We start from the raw sequence: 17546 nt of genomic DNA, 5'->3' as shown, positions 1-17546 counted from the left end.
AAACAAAATAAAACATGCGGGAAAAATAAATGTGTGAAGATAATAAAATAAAATAAAATGAACTAAAAATAAATAAACAAATAAAAATAGAGCTTGATTGGGTCCAGGTGTTACAGTATTGGCTAGCCACATTTTGTGCGCTACACAAACTTGTATGTTTGTCAAAAGGAAAAAGCTACTTTGACTCCCCACTTTTCCCACTCTATTTGACCGCTGGTCAAAAAAAAAATTTTTCTTTTACTTAGTGATTAAGTAAGTGATTTTAAGTGTATTGGTATTTTTTTAAAAAAATATTTAAATATATTAAAAAAATGTGAAAAAGAAAAAGAAAAAAAAATGTATATTTTGCGGTATACCTAGCGATCAACATGGGACGGCATAGTAGTCGCACCCTTGTCAAAAAAACATATAATAGTTGTACTGCTCTTAATCATTTTCTGTTGTCATGTGTATTTATATAATGTAGTTATCTTTCTTAATCATCTAACCATAATATAATTAAAACAAAGCATACAATGAAACAAAATATTAAAGCAAGAATATATTAAAACATGGTGTACTAAATAAATAATATAACGTCCAAATACTATTGATCATTTTGTATTCAAAGATCAGTTTTGCGATGACATAATACGTTCAAACCCTCCATTAAAATAACGTTCAAATATAATACAACTGACAATATTCGAAGGTTGTATCTCCAAGTAATTACATTTGGATGTTACTATATATATATATATATATATATAATGAAGTTTGAATGTACAAACTATATATATATGTCCAAGCATTATAAGATTACGTCTGAATGTAGCATGATCATGGTACGTACTATGTCCAAGCTATAAGTAATTCATGTTCGAGTGTTTTCCTTGCTAAATTAAATGTACAATATTGTCATTTGAATTTGTCTACAATTTTTCCAAATTTTCTTCGACGATTTACCAAAACTGTCACAAAAATAAAAATTTCACATGTTTTTTGGTGTATTTCATGTATATCAAAGTCCAAGCCGAAACAATAAATTATATTTTCAATTTTCCTTTTTAGAAAAGGAAAAATGAATCAGAGATTACATTTGTCTTAACAATGAGTAATATTAGATATAATTTTAACTAATGCGTGCAAGTCCTATGTACTACCTTCGAAAAAACATGGGATTCAGTACTACTAAAAAAAGAAAAAAAAGGATGAAAAAAAAGAACGAAAAAAACCTAGTAAATAGATCAAAACTCTAGTTACCACTAATTAAGGAAAGGCAAAAGTCACGAGTATTCTCCAAATGACATATGTTTGCGATAAACCATTTCCTATTTTAAGCATCCCCCAAGAACCCTATATAATCATTGCACCATTTCAGTCGATATACACAGGATTTTTCATACTCTTATATCATCCCAAGGAAAGAGCGAAAAAAAGTTGATTTCTTTCTGGTTGTTTGGAGGAAGGAAGAAGAAATAGCGAGAGCAGCACTTGTTTTTGTAATCTCCATTGTACTTTTTTTTATCAATCCGCTCTGTGGTGGCTGAAGAAAGCCCAACGCCAAGTCCAATGGACTCAGATGTCACTAATCACTCACAATCATGGGGTGATTGGTTCGAGGATCAAATGGGGTAAGTTCCTAGACTTGTAGTCCTTTGTATTTTTTATATCTACTATATATATAAGTGCGAATCGCCTATGAACAGTATTTCGTCTAGCATTTTTTTCTCATTTTGCCCCTGCTTTTATTTCTAAATTTCGGTTTTGCCCCTGGTCTTCTTCCCATTTTGTCCCTACTTCTATTCTCAATTTTCCGTTTTGCCCCTCCTCCCCCCTCCCCCGTCCGTTTACCCTGGCCATTCTCTTCTCCTCCAGCAGGCGTCCCTGGCATCCCTCCCCCATCCAATCTTAGCCTATGTCGTGCCGCCGTTAACCGCCACAAGGAAATCCAAGGGGTGGCCCGTCCGTTTCTTCTTCCCCTCCAGTGCGCTGCCGCATGCTAGCGTGGCCAACACCACCCGGCCCATTCTCTTCCCCTCCGTCTGGCGTCCCTCCCCTTCCAATCTCAGCCTCTCTTGTGCCGTCGTTAACTACCACGAGCGAATCAAAGCCGCCAGCTGTGCGAATAGGGCATAAACAGTATTTTCGTCCAATAATATTTTTCTTAGTTTGCCCCTGATTTTATCACGAATATAGCTTATGTTTTGTCTTCTTTCTTGCTTCTGCCAACTTCCGGTTGAAGTATTTTTACAGTACTTTTCATTGAGCTCATCTCTTTGTTTTGTATTTATTTCACCTCAGCTTCTTACAAACATTTTCTTTGTTTTTTTTTTCATTTTCTCATTTAGGTCCATATAGAAATATTATCAATTCATCACATCCCCTCTTATCTCATTATTATAAGAAAGTATTTTTAATGATATTGTAAATTTTTTTTAATGTTTAAGGGTATAAAAAATTGAATAAAAAATAAAAATAAATAAATTTTTTTGTCCTTATCGGGACCATCTTGGAGGGTGTAGCACTGCTATTAGGCTTTAGATGTGAAAAATGAGTAATGTTACAAATCAGTTTGAACTTTACAATTGGACTATAGTATTTTTTCTTTTTCCAAATTGATACCAACTCTTAATAAAATTTTAATAAAAAACCAAAATGTTGAAAATTAAACTTTAATGTTGTGCAGCATTTTATTTCCTTTAATTTTGAATTATGTAAATATCGAATTGAATTGTTACATTTTAGTATAAATCTAATTTTTTTCCTTTTATTAATGGTTTTTGTTTAATGATTTATTAAGAAATAAACTTAAATATTTTTTTTCATTTCTGGATAAATTGAATAGTTTATTAATTAACCTGAAATTAATTACACTATTTGAGGTAGATCTACAGTTACTAATGTACTATAGCTTGTTTAATTTTTTTTAAATGTAAAGGATGAGACTTTATAAAATATATGATTAAATTATTTAATACTTACCACTGTCGTTTTGAATTTTAAAATTGACACATTATATAATTGTTTTGGAAATAACAAATATACAACATGCGCATCCAACTATAACTATTAAGAGTAATAATAGTAGGTTGGTTAGTATAATTACAAATTTTCATAAGGAAATAAATTATAACTTCTTAATAATTTAAAAATATAATATGCCATTATTACTATTTTATTTAGCCAAGTGCGAAAATGTTAAATAAATTAATGTTTTTCATTGTTATTATTTCTTATAATGCTTCTGTTTTAGTAATATTAAAAAGGGTTAAGAAAACTTTTGAAGTAAATTAAGATGATCTGGTTTACATTCTTTAATTATGAGCTAAACTGCCTTTGAACTAACGGAATGATTTAACATTATTTGTAGTGCTGAATAATATGGTCTAGAATATGTTAATATATATTAGAACATTTTTAATTTTTTCCTTCTCTGAAAATTTATATAATGTTGGAGAGAGTTAGATGAGATAAAATTTTATAAAAAATAATTGAAAGAGAGAAAGAGTTAAATAAAAAATATTATAAAATTAAAATATTATCAGACACTTAGATTATAATTTTATAATATTATTTTTGTTTTGAAATTTAAAAAAATAAATTTTTTTATTTAAAATTTAAAATTTTGATAAAATTGTAATGATTATTTTAAAAGTTTTGTATTTCAGTTATGTTCAAAAAGGAGATGGGATATGATATGACAATTTTGGAATAGGATCTATTTTCAAATGAAAAATGCTACTCGCAACCGCCCTGAGGAACTCCCGCGGCATCGCGTCTAACGTGGCAAATGCAACGACATCGTTTTTGTTCCCTCGAAGACAGAAGGGGCTCTGGTGGCCTCCTTTACCATTTCACTCTCATCCTCACAAAAACTACTCTTTTCATTGTCTTTGTCATCTACATCCCCTCGAAACCCCATTGTCTTCTCCGTGAAGTCACCGTCCCACAAAGCCATAGCCCAGTCTTTGCCTTCTACACAATGGATTTTGATTCTAATGGATATTTTTTGCAAATTTTTTGCTTGCATTATATAGCTGACTGAAGTGAGTTTTTTCAAAAATACATGATACACTTACTCTGTTCTACAACAATAATTTTGGATTTGGGAGCACTCACAGCCTGCCATCATCAACGAACAATGATTTATCTGGAAAGATAAAAAAAAAAAAATAGAAATATGTTGAAAATGAGTTCGGGAAAAAACCTAGGAAATTGGTTTGGCAAAAATCTGGATACGGGTTTGGAAAAGAAAAAAATTGCGAAATGGGTTTTTAAATATATGTTAATGATGAAACTTAAGAGATGGAAGTTTTTTTCTAGGTGGAGAAATGCTTCAACGTACCAAGTTCATTTGTCTTGATAGGCAGCTCCCTCAACCATTCTCTTGTTCTATCTTGAGCCAAGTCCACCCAAAGGCCTCACTTTATGTTGTTGTTAAGAGATGAGAGAAATAGGAGGGATAGTCCAATGACCAGCTATCAAAGAAGAAAAGAAAGACCCCTTTTTTATCCACTCTCACGTAGGCCTTCAGAAGAAGCTGCTTGAGAATCTGGGGAATGCCCTCTTGCTCTGGTTTGTCAGCACTTGAAGAAGAAAAACTCAACCTTTTACCTTTCCATTTTTTTCTTTCTTTGCTTTTTAAGTTTCCGTTTACTTTTTATTTTTTTTTACTTCCACGTAGGCTAGCCGGTTATCCCACGTTTGTACATGGCGGTTGTATTGTTTTCAAATAGACCTTTATTTGAAAATAAGTAAGGGATGAACAGTGTTCTCATCAATTTCTCTCTCTTTTTTCCCTGTTTTTCTCATCAAATGTGGTTCCTTATGTTTTTGCTCCTTTGCCGAACAGGTGAGTTTGGATACTGAGGTTTTTTTATTTGTTTTTGATAGGTTAGATCCTAATTGAGATGAAATTAGTTAACATGAAAATTAAAAGTTAAATAAAATATTATTAGAATATTATTTTTTAATATTATTATTATTTAAAATTTTTAAAAAAAGAAATATTTATTATGTTTTATATGAAAATTTATAATAATTTAATGAGATTAATTAAAATTATCTTTATATCCAAACCACCAAAGTTTGTTGTCTTCTTACATTTTTAAAATTTGTCCATTTTGTAATTATTTGGTCTCTACTTTGTAGAAATACTCTTTTTCGTCTTCTCTTCTATGTCATTCCTCATTTTTCCGCACAAACTTCTTGGTAGCTTTCAAATTGATTGTGGTATATATGTTAAATTAATTTAAATTAAACCAAATTACAAAACACTGTCTAATATAGGTTTGTATTTTTTACTGGACAAACATGCATATTAGGCACACATGCAGGGCACGTGCGCCCTTCCAGTATATATAAATATGAGAAACGCTAGATCTTCAAATTGGATTTTCAAAAGTGAGAAGTGCAATCTATAAAAGAATTTCATAATAATAAATTTAAAAACTGACATGATATAATGTGATATATCATATTTGCTTTATGATATAAAAGAACTTTACAATTCAATGTACTCTATTAAACTACGTTAGTTCATACGATTATTTTTTTGAGATCCTTTTCTTGATGAAGCATTCATCTCTTTGTATATCCATAAAGAAATCAAAAGCATGAAACAACTTTCCTAAAAAGGGCACATATGCAAGTTGTTTTTTTCTTGTTCCTTTTTAGCTACCGGGAAAATGAAGTATTTTTCATGCAACCTAGCTAAGGGTTGAGATTCAAGAAATGGGAAAACCATTCTAATTAACTTATAAAGTGAGAGAAAAATAGATACACAAAGTAAATAGAATCACATAATTAATATAAATTATGTGAAAGTCGCTTATGTAATTTTCTCTCACTTTAGAATCTATACATTGGACAAAACTTTAGAAAAATTTAATCCAAGATTCAAAATAACTTCATAATACATGTTGATCTATGTTTCTTTTTTTCTTAATAAATATTTTTCAATTTACTTAAATAAAGACTTTTTTTTCTTTTTCAGGCATACTGGTCTCAAATCTAAGGATGATAACGCAGGAGCACCAGCAGGGGAACCGATAGGAGCACCAGCATGTGCATAGAAATATTGATATATAGTGCATGCAGCACTCAAATTACAACCTATTTGATTATATATTACTTATCAGTTTTTTGTCCAAATAGTAACATGCATCCTCTTCTAGACTTGCTCTGTTTGTAAATTTTTCGACAAATTATCTACATGTATACTTATAACCCTTCAATGGAATTGTCTTTCTCCCTTTGCTCCATTTGCTCTATTCCTTCTTCAATGTTCTTTGTCCTTTTATTTTTCTTTTGTCTGCTTGGGGGGCATGATGTGAGGGATAAGTCAATCCGGGGGGAATGCGATACTTGGCCCCCGACCATCTTTGCCGGCATTATAGACCGAGGCAAGGGGTGGGGCAAGTTCGTAGGAACATGGTGCTTGGCTCCCCTGATATTCTCGTTGGCCTCGTAGATGGACAAGTCTATGGAGGCATCTTGATGCCTGGAATCATGGCTATCTGGAGGGTTTGGAGAGAGAGAGAGATCATGTGCCCCCACATCCCCAAAATGATTCACGGGTATTGAGAGTGTAAGTACTTCCTCCGAACCTAGCCGTGTTGGAGCGTGGGGCCATGACAGGGAAGGAGTTGATGTCAAGGATTTTCTCAAGCTACCCTGCCAGCGCTTACCTCGCTAGCTAAGCACTACCTTTTGGTATCGACACACTTCTTAGGTGGTGGAGACAACAGGTCTGCACTCTCTGTACTCCCTTGGGGGGTGAGCCACCGCATTGTTGAGGGGTTGTCTCGCTCTTTACCATGAGGCAAGCGGGGATGCCCAATGTACCGCTAGACAAAATAAATAAGTTAGCATAATTCATCCCTGATCTACAAGTGTGGAATTTTCAAACCAGGATACCTTGTTGGAGATGTGAGGCATTCGTTGCTCGACTTCCCATTGGGTGGAGGAGAAGTGAGGCGAGGAGCCCAAGGCATCGCTCGTTCGCCGTTCTATTGTTGGAGTGTCGGATAGTTGAAGAACTCAACCCGCTTTGTGTCGAGGGAGGAGTTGGGATGCCTTAGGCCAAGCCCACCCCTTTGGACCCCCGAGGAGATACTTAGTCAAACAATTGAAAAGCCGGTCAACTCTGCACCGTGTAAGGGTGGGGTAAGTTGTCGGGCAGTTTGAGACTGGACCCACTCCCACCCGTTGACATCACAGGGAATGTAAGTTTTGGGTCAGGCTAGCGATGATCCCACTCTTTGTCATGACAGAGGGCAGGGTAAGTTGTCGAGCGTCCAAGGGGCTAGACCCACTCTTTGTTGCGAGAGGAGTAAGATGAGCCTCATCTCTAAGGGGAGGTAAGTTACTAGGCAGTTTGGGACTAGACACAGTCCTTCCTATTGACGCTCACGAGAAAGGTAATTGTCGAGCAGCCGAGGGCTGATATGCTCTCCACCGGGAAAAGGATACAGCAACTTCTAGTGTGACTCATCGCTTTGGTGCCTCGCAGGGAGATAAGTAGTCGTTGACAGAAATCTCGTCGGAAGAGTTACTGTTGGTGGAGATTGTGTCGATAGAATTTACGTTGGTGGAGATTACATTGATGGAGATTATGTTGGTAGAGATTACGTTGATGCAGAATACATTGATGCAGATTACGTAGGTCTAGATTACGTCGGTGGAGATTAAGTTGATGGAGATTACGTTTTATTCCTAAAAAGCTACATTCTCATTAATAGAAGTTACACATCAATGCGGGAATGTAAATCACAAGTCGCAAGGTTCCTTCGCAGTGAAGCTCCCATGGGCGTGGACCACGCGCACCCCGCCACCATTTGGCTTCAATTCTTGCATGTAAAACTCCCGCACTAGGACCTATTCTCCTTGAATTTCTCCTACCACCTAGACACTCTAAGATTGTAAATATCATTTTCATAAAAAGGGCACATATGCAAGTTTTTTTTTCTTGTTCCTTTTTAGCTACCGGGAAAATGAAGTATTTTTCATGCAATCTAGCTAAGGGTTGAGATTCAAGAAATGGGAAAACTATTCTAATTAAGCTATAGAGTGAGAGAAAAATAGATACACAAAGTAAATAGAATTAAATAATTAATATAAATTATGTGAAACTTGCTCTATATATTTTGCTTTCACTTTAGAATCTATAAATTGGACAAAACTTTTGAAAAATTTAATTCAAGATTCAAAATAACTTCATAATACCTGTTGATCTATGTTTCTTTTTTTCTTAATAAATATTTTTCAATTTACTTTGATAGACTTTTTTTTTCTTTTTCAGGGATAATGGTCTCAAATCTAAGAATGATAATGAATGAGCACCAACAGGGGAACCGATAGGAGCACCAGCAAGTGCATAGAAATATTGATATATAGTGCATGCAGCACTATATATTACTTACAACCTATTTGATTTTATATTACTTATCAATTTTTTGTCCAAATAGTAACATGCGTCCTCTTCTAGACCCACTCTATTTGTAAATTTTTTGAAACATTATCTACATGTATACTTGTAACTCTTCAATAAAATTGTCTTTTTTCCTATTCCATTTACTTTATTCCTTCTTCAATGTTCTTTTTTATTTTAATTTTCTCCGGTGGGCTTGGGGTTCCTGATGCGAGGGTTAAGTCAAATTCGCCAGGGGGGACGTGATACTTGGCTCCCTGGTCTTCTCCACTGTTGTTGTAGGCGGTGGCAAGGGGTGGGGCAAGTCCGTAAGAACACGGTGCTTGGCTCCCCTAATCTTCTCATCGGCCTCGTAGACTGACATGTCCGTAGAGACATGGTGACGCCAAGAATCACGGCTATTTGGAGGTCGGAGTGAGTGAGAGACCACGTGCCCCCAAATCCCCGAAATGATTCGAGGGTATTGAGAGAGTAAGTACTTCCTCCGAACCAGGCAACGTTGGAGCGCGGGGCCATGACCGGGAATGAGTTGATGTCAAGGATTTTCTCAGGCTACCCCGCCAGCTAGGCACTACCTATCTGGTATCGACACACTTCTTGGGTGGTGGAGAGAATGGTCTGCACTCTCTGTACTCCCTTGGGGGGTGAGCTGCCGCATTGTTGAGGGGTCGTCTCGCTCTTGCTTCATTTTTGGTGAAGGAGTTTGGGAGGATTCTAGGACGTTATATGCCTGGTGTCCTGTCGTTGGAGATGGAGTTATGCAAGTCAGTTGAAAGACTAAACCCACTTCCCACCAGGGAAGGGGTTGGGACGCTTTTTGGTCCAGCTGCCCCCATTTAATTCTTCTTAGGAGGCAGTATTCGGACGGCTAAGAAGTTGGTTCACTCTTCGCCATGAGGCGAGCAGTGATGTCCAATGTGCTAGACAAAATAAATAAGTTAGCATAATTGATCCTTCATCTACGAGTGTGAAATTCTTAAACATGGGATACCTTGTTGGAGATGTGAGGCGTTCGTCGCTCAGTGTCCCGTTGGCTAAAGGAGAAGAGGCGTCGCTCGTTCGTTGTTCTGTTGTTGGAGATGGCGCTATGTCAGATAGTCGAACAACTAGACCAGCTCTCTGTCGGGGAGGAGTCAGGATGCCTTAGGCCAAGCCCGCCCATTTGGACCCTCGAGAAGATAATTAGTCAGACAGCTAAGAAGCCAGTCAACTCTTTGCCGTTTGGGGGTGGGGTAAGTTGTTGGGTAGTTTGAGACTGGACCCTCTCCCACCCATTGACATCACAAGGAAAGAAAGTGTTGGGTCAGGCTGGCGCTAATCCCACTCTTTGTCGTGGCAGTCAATGTGCTTGACCCACTCTTCGTCGCTAGAGGGGTGACAGAAGCCTCATCTCTGAAGGGGAGGTAAGTTACCAAGCAGTGTGGGACTGGACCCGCTCTCTCTTGTTGATGCTCACAAGGAAGGTTAGTGTCAGGCAGCCGAGGGCTGGTCCACTCTCCACCGTGAGAAGGATAGAGCAGCTCTAGCGTGACTCATCTCTTTGATGCCTCGCAAGGAGATAAGTAGTCGTTGATTGAGATTTCGTGGGTGGAGATCGCATCAGTGGAGATCACGTTGGTGGAGATTACGTTGATCGAGATTACGTTGATGGAGATTACGTTGACAGAGATTACATGGGTGTAGATTATGTTGATGGAGATTACCTCGATAGAGATTAAATTGATGGAGATTACGTTGGTGGAGATTACGGTCTATTCTTGAAGAACCACATTCACATTAATAAAATTTACACATCAATGCATAAATGTAAATCACAAGTCATAAGGTTCCTTCGCAGTGAAGCTCCTGCAAATGCTCAGCGTCCCGTGGGCATGGACCACGTGAACCCCACCACCCTTTGGCTTCAATTCTTGCACGTAACACTCTCGCACTAGGACCTATTCTCCTCAAATTTCTCCCACCCCCTAAGAGGTTGGGAACATCATCTTCAAGTGGTAGGTTGACGTTATCGACCTTAAGCTGTTAAGGGTGAGTCCGCCGATTATGGCATTGTATGATAAATGGGCCTTCACCACCAGAAAATAGACCATGACAGAGGTAGTTGAGGGGGCACTGCCCGCCAAGACGAACAGTGTGATGGTTTCGACTGGCTAAACCATGTTCCCAGAGAAGCCTTCAGTGGTAAGGGGGTTGGTTGTAGTCGGAGGTGTCTATTTGACTCATTCAAAAATGAGCAGCATAAGGCTATCCCAAGTGTAGAAGGATGTAGCGTAATAATTAGGAATAAATTCCTAGATCGTCTTCTCAGGAAAATTTACTTAAAATCAAACTCGTTTAAAATGGTGAAAATATTCACAAAGAGAAAATAAAAATGATCGTATGTGCAATGAATGGAAGAGTGCAACGGGAATGAAAAGGGCACTAGTCATTAACTAGATTCATATTTTTAGATTTTTGAATGTCGAAATGAAATATAAAAGACTAACAAATTGAAATTAACAATCAAATAATCAACTAAACTAAAAAATCTTAATTAATCTGAAAATTAAATAATAAAATTGAAATTATTTTAAGTCCTAATTAAGCTTTAATTAATCTAATATGCAATGAAACTAAGAGATTAATAAAACTAAGCCAAGAATTAAACTAGATTAGAAAGTAATTGATAAAATATGAATTGAAAATTGAAAAGTCCCAAAATCAAGATTCTAGAGTTCATCCTTGTATTCAAATCACAAATTTTCAAAATCAATCTATAGCAATTGTAATCACTGTTAAAAGAAAGCTCATACTGGAAATAAAATATCCAAACTCAAATGATTCTAAAAGTTAAATAGAGATTAGGGAAAGAAAAGAGCAAGCCAAATAGATGGAGATGAAGATGGAAAGCAATGGAGGAGGCTAGGCAGTGGCAGACGATGGACTCCTCAAAGTTCTTCAATGTCTCTACTTGCGACGTTACTCTCTGTGTTGTATCCCTTTTCGTTTGCGTTCGTATAAAAAAATTAATACCAAGAAGAAGTCGTTGCTCGTCTGTCTCCCAAGCCACAATGAAAAAAGAAAAAAACAAAAACCTTTTACTGGGTCCCACATGCCAAAGTTTGAATTTTCCGCCTGATCCTCTTTTGCCCCTTTCTGCGTGCATGCATGCGTTTTTAGCTCTTGTTTCTTTTCATTTTCTTTTGCCTCTACCGTGTGAGTCCGTCCAATAACCAAAACACCAAGAGATTGATGTCTTTTTTTTACTTCTTTTTGACTTGCCTTTTTCTTTGACTTTTCTCATGCATTTCTTTGCCTATATAAAAATAAATAAAATTAGAAAAGAAATAAAATAAAATAAAATAAAAAAGAAGAATAGAATATAAAAAAAATATGTTGTGCATATGAATGAACATTGTCCAATTAAATCACAAGTTATAAAATTAAGCATAAATCATGCTATTAACCAATTTAAATCATAACTCAGATTTATTCATCTTAACCATTTTTTCATCTAAAACCAATAATAATGTAATGAAATAAATAATATATAACGGTTCTAAATGTATAAAATATGCAATAATTCAGCTCAATCACTATTCCCATTTGCGTAAAGGCTTCCCAGAATAAGATATCCGCAGAGCTACCATTGCCAATAAGGATCCTCACCAACAGGGCATCATCGTGCAGATAGAGGACCCCCTCCTCGTTGTCTTCTCCAAAGGAAATGATTGGGGCTGGGTCGTTCCTTCTGTACTTGGCGGGCCAGCACTCCACCGAATACACCTTTGGTATCTCACCGCTTGGCGTGTACTTTCCGCCCAAATGAGGTTGCACCTCTGCCAGCGAAGACCCCATGATTATTTTGATCACCCCTAGTGACGGTCCTCCTTGATGCAATGCGCGGGGATGATCTCGTTGGGGTCCAATGCGGCTACTCTCTACCTTGGGCTCCCTTCCCTTCTCGGCCTTCTGATCCTCTCCATACTCCTTTCTCGCGACCTTTTCCTCCATTCCCACTCCGGCCTTTGGGTGGGAGGGTACCCTTGTTCTCTTTCCTTTTTCAAGGAAAGGCAATCTTTGGTGTTGTGCATGGGGGACTAGTGGAAGCTGCAATAATGGTGGCAAGCGCTCCTGTAGTTGTCCTCTTAGGTTGGCTGGTGGTCATTTTTCTCCAAAGGGCATGACCAAGAATTCATAGTCCTTCATTGGTCCTAAAGGCAACTTTTGGTATGTCCTAGATTTTAACCCTAATCTAGTGATAACCAGATCTAAGGTCCAGTTTGAGAATATTATAGACCACACACCTCATCCAATAGTTCCTCCACCACTGGTATGGGATACCTATCCCTCACTGTGGCTTTATTTTAAGCCCTATAATCAACACAGAGGCACTATGTCCCATCAACTTTCCTAACTAGTAGGACTAGTGAAGAATAGGGACTCGGACTTGGTTGAATCACCTTAGTAGAAGGAGCTCTTTCACAATCATTTCTATTTCATCTTTTTTGGCAGTAGTGGTATCTATAAAGGTCACACTGATATAAGTTTGGTTCCAGGTTTAAAGGAATGGAATGGTCTTGGGATCGATGGGGGGGGGGGGTAAACTTGGTGGTTCTGCAAAACATTAGAAAATTAGTTAATAGCTTTTTAGTAAAGGTGGGGTTCAGGGATATTCTTTTCAGCTTCTAGGAGGTGCAACAACACTCCCTTATTCCCCACACATCCCCAATCCTCCTATTCACCCTCATAGTTTTGGGGTATAGACAACCAATAATAGCATGTGAGGAGATTTCTAGTTTTTCATTTAGTGTTATTACATCCACCATTTCTCCCTCAGTGGGATTCTCCACTAAAACTCCCACCACTGTCTTCTCTATCTCAAGGGACTCAAAGATCTCCTCGGTGAGGTATATCCGAGGCATTTAACACTTATGGCCTTGGCTCCACTTGGTCTCGCAGTAATAGCAAAACCCTTTTCTCTATGATCTTTCATTTTAGTTTTGTTGATGTTTTGGATGGGAAGTGTGGTTTTGCTGGGGTTTTCTAGGGTTCTGGTAGTGTGAGGAAGCGTTGGAAAGGGCTGGGTCGGAAGGTTAGAGGGGTAAGCATTACTTCTAAAAAATATTTTGTTGCCACCTAAGTTTTCTTCTTGTAACTTGGCCAAGCTATAGGCTGAGAGGAGAGTGAGGGCATTAAACATCCTCACTAGGTGGCAAATTTCATCCTTGAGACCACTCAGAAAGCAACTTAGCTTATAGTGGTCTGATAAGCCCTTAGTCTTTAGAAAGTGACTCAAAATCGACCTTGTACTCTTCAATACACCCAGTTTGCCACAACCTAGTCATGGCCTCCATTGGGTCATCATAACAATTTAAGGCCAAATCTAACAAGCAAAGCTTTCACAATTTGTTCCAATCACTTAACTATCCCGATTCATTTAAGTCCTGAAACCACACCAAGGCTTTGCCTTCCATAGGGAATGAACTAAGCTTAGCTTGTATTGTGGCAGGGTATTATGGAAATTGAAGAACTGTTGTGCCTTATACAGCTAGCCAATTGGGACCTCACCACAAAACACTGGGAAGTCCAGCCTCATAGCTCGAGCTTGCACCTCTCCCATCGACACCAAGGCCGTGTCCTGTTGCCCTCCAATATGTTGGAAGTCTGACCTTTGTCTTGGTTTTTCTTTTGCAACACTAGTGTTAGGGGGGTCAGCTGCCTATACAAGGCCAATATCTCAGTTTCCAAACTTTTGAACTAAAATTTGGAGTTCTTTTCAATGAATTAAACCCTCCAACAGCTATGAAGCTTTGTACCATTCGCCATTAACATGCTCGTATGTGGGGGATGGAGGTATCTCTGATACCAAATCTGTAACATGCACAAGGGAAGGGATATTTGCGACTTACTTAGAGGGTGCGCTACCTCCAGAGAAGAGGAGAGAGAGAGAGAGAGAGAGAGAGAGAGAGTGAAGAGATTTATGCATTCAATTCATAGTGTTCATTTCTTCACCATCTTAGACTATATAAGCCCATAGTTGTAACAACTTGTAACAAACTTACAGAGTATTCTTTTTTGGTCTATTTGGCACACTACATATCAAAACATGAAAATTAATAACATAAATCAACTAACTATAAATTGGACCCAGGCCGCAAGCCCATTTATTTAACTAATTAACTCAGGAACTTCCAGCCCATTTGTTGCTTCTGTCCACCGAATTGGAGGCCTGGTAATAGCTTTAGCCAATAAGACTTAAGACCACACAAACACTGTAGTCCATCAAACTGAAGATCTCCTTCTTTGATAGAACTACCTTCGGCTTCAAGATGCTTCGTGACATAATCGGACCTGATTGTAATGACTCAAAGAATGTTCAAATAAATTTGCGCTCATTCTAAAAACATTTAGTCAATGTTAAAATTAGTGTACTTTATAATCACTATAAAGGGTTTAAACGTCTCCTTACAAAGTAATGTGGAGTCTCATATATCACCTTTCTATAGGAAATCCAAGGTAATAAACTTGTTATCACTCCAACATACTTGCTTCTTTGTAATAGAAAAAAGCATGACATAACCTGTCAATTTTTTGTTCAATCTACATAAAAAAAGTCTTTTTTGTGAAATTCTTAATTAGATGTATGTTCGGGTAAAAATCTGAGCGTAAGAAGCTTTTGGGGAAGAAATGTATGTCCAAACTATTGTGCTAAGATGGGAGGAAAGACATGTCCCAAAAAAATAAACATGAAGATCAGGAGGTTGGAATAGATCATTCATGACAGCCCAAAAGGTTGAAGGGGCATTGGTGAGACCGAATTGCCTGACTAAGAACTCATTTGGACATAAAAAATGAGAAGCTAGATACTGCTAATGTACATATATTTTGAATAGTTAGCAAATATAAACTAGTCATGACTTGCACACACATCATTCTTTGTGCACTCTTTTGATATGTGTATTGGCTAGCCACATTTTGCGCAACACACAAATTTGTATGTTTGTCAAAAAAGCATATAATGGTTGTATTGCTCTTCATCATTTTATGTTCTCATGAGTATTTATATAATGTAGTTATCTTTCTTAATCGTCTAACCATAATATAATTAAAACAAAGCATACAATGAAATAAAATATTGAAGCAAAAATATATTAAAACATGGAGTACTAAATAAATAATATAATGTCCAAATGCTATTGATCATTTTGTATTCACACATCATTTTTGCAATAACATACATACGTTTAAACCTCCAAAAAAATAACATTCAAATATAATACAGCTGACAATATTCGAAGGTGATATCTTCAAATAATTACAATTGGATGTTCCATATATATTTATATATGTATATGTATATAATGATGTTTGAATGTACAAACTATATATGTCCAGTAGGGCTATACAAGAAATCGAGAAACCAACCTAGATCGACTCAGATCAGCCGCTGGAGCTCAGAACCGACGAAACCGATGGAGAACCGGTTGATGTGAGGCAGAAAATAGAGAAAACCGATATCGGCGTGTTCGGCATTGGTTCAAACCTGGTTCAAACCGCTGAACTGGCCGATTAAAGAAATTATATATTTTTTATATATTTTGTACTCAAAACGATGTCATTCCACTTAAGTTTAAGTGGAACGATGTCATTTTAAGTCTGTAGTTGTGTTTTAAACACAACCGAAACGACATCGTTTGGTATTCATTTTATTTATAACGTATGGAAAAATCAACCTACCGTGAAACTGCCAGTGTTGAGACGGCTGGTGTTTCTCCTCCCCATCAACCGGTTTCGGCTGGTTTCCTCCCTAAAAAATGAAGCATCAGTCGGCATCAGGTTTGCCCCAAAACCGAGCCGATGGGGTCGGTTTTCACCCTAATGTCTAGGCATTATAAGATTGCGTCTGAATCTAGCATGAGCATGGTACGTACTATGTCCAACCTATAAGTAATTCATGTTCGGGTGTTTTCCTTGTTAAATTTAAATGTACAATATTGTCATTTGAATTTGTCTCCAAATTTTCTACGACGATTTACCGAAATGTCACCAAAAATTAAAAAAAAAAAAAAAAAAAAAAAAAAAAACTCCCATTTTTTTGTTGTATTATACGTATATCAAGTCTAATCCAAACAATAAATTAATTTTTTAATTTTTTTTTAGAACAAGAAAAAGCAATCAGAGATTACATTTGTCTTGACAATGAGTAATATTAGGGTGAAGCTCCCAGCAGGTCGGGTGCCCTATTTTACACCAGCGAATGAGGAGTTGCCACATAGGAGTTGCAGCAATATTGAGTTTACACATGCATGCAGGTGATTATCTTTTTTTTTTTTTCCTTTAAATGATCTCTCCCCTCTCTCTATCCCTTCCTCTCCCACCTCCCTCGCCTACTCCCTCTCTCTCTCTCTCTCTCTCTCTCTCTCTCTCTCTCTCTCTCTCTGTGAGCAAATAAACTAGATACACCAACGTGCTAACAGTTTTGTCTTTTGTTTGCAACTTTATCAAATGACTTTCTAAGTTCAATTAGTTGCTCCTTTGGGCACTCTGTTGGAAAACTCCCAAAAATATTCAAACTTTAATTTCCTTCTAGAAAATTAAAATTAGAACAAAAAGCCCAGACAGATTCACGATCGAAACAAATGGTCGGGTTCAAGAAATTAACAAGATTCACAACACTTCAGACCAATCTTGCCAGAAAATCGAAAATAGAGAAGTGAGGGAAGGAGGGAGGCAAACCATACAGCTCACAAACACTTCAAACTCATGCCAGAAATGTGATTTCATCCGAGCGGAAGGGTAAGGAGGGAGGGAGAGACGTGTAACTTCAGGAGGGAGAAGTGTGAAGGGAAAGAGAGGAGTTTTCAAAGAAAATGATAGAGAAAAGACAAGAAAGATGAAAGAAGAGGAGAGAGAAATAAGATTTAGTATACTAATACACACCATAAATCACATAGATCTCATATTTGTTAAAATCCTATTGGCTGGTGCAAAAGGGTGCTACACACCAGACCGACTCTTAGATTTTCTCTAATATCTACAATTTTAATAGAATGTACAAGTCCGCATATTCATTTTGAAAAAAAATTGGGTTTAGTATTACAAAAATAATAATTTTTTATGTGGATCCCAGATTTATTCATTTTTTACAAAA

General features: G+C 37.1%; 1 long non-coding RNA gene across 1 annotated transcript; it reads left to right on the top strand.

Annotated features, from left to right (window-relative positions):
* Positions 1-1546: 1546 nt before the first annotated feature.
* LOC121241919 lies at positions 1547-6176 on the top strand. The gene is made up of 3 exons (XR_005935841.1): positions 1547-1613; positions 4672-4674; positions 5978-6176. It is a non-coding gene; the product is annotated as an uncharacterized LOC121241919 (long non-coding RNA).
* Positions 6177-17546: the final 11370 nt, after the last annotated feature.

The sequence above is a fragment of the Juglans microcarpa x Juglans regia genome, chromosome 8D (genome assembly GCF_004785595.1).
Source record: "Juglans microcarpa x Juglans regia isolate MS1-56 chromosome 8D, Jm3101_v1.0, whole genome shotgun sequence".
Classification (NCBI taxonomy): domain Eukaryota; kingdom Viridiplantae; phylum Streptophyta; class Magnoliopsida; order Fagales; family Juglandaceae; genus Juglans; species Juglans microcarpa x Juglans regia.
Note: the sequence above shows the minus strand (reverse complement) of the source record. Positions and strands in the feature narration are given on the sequence as shown.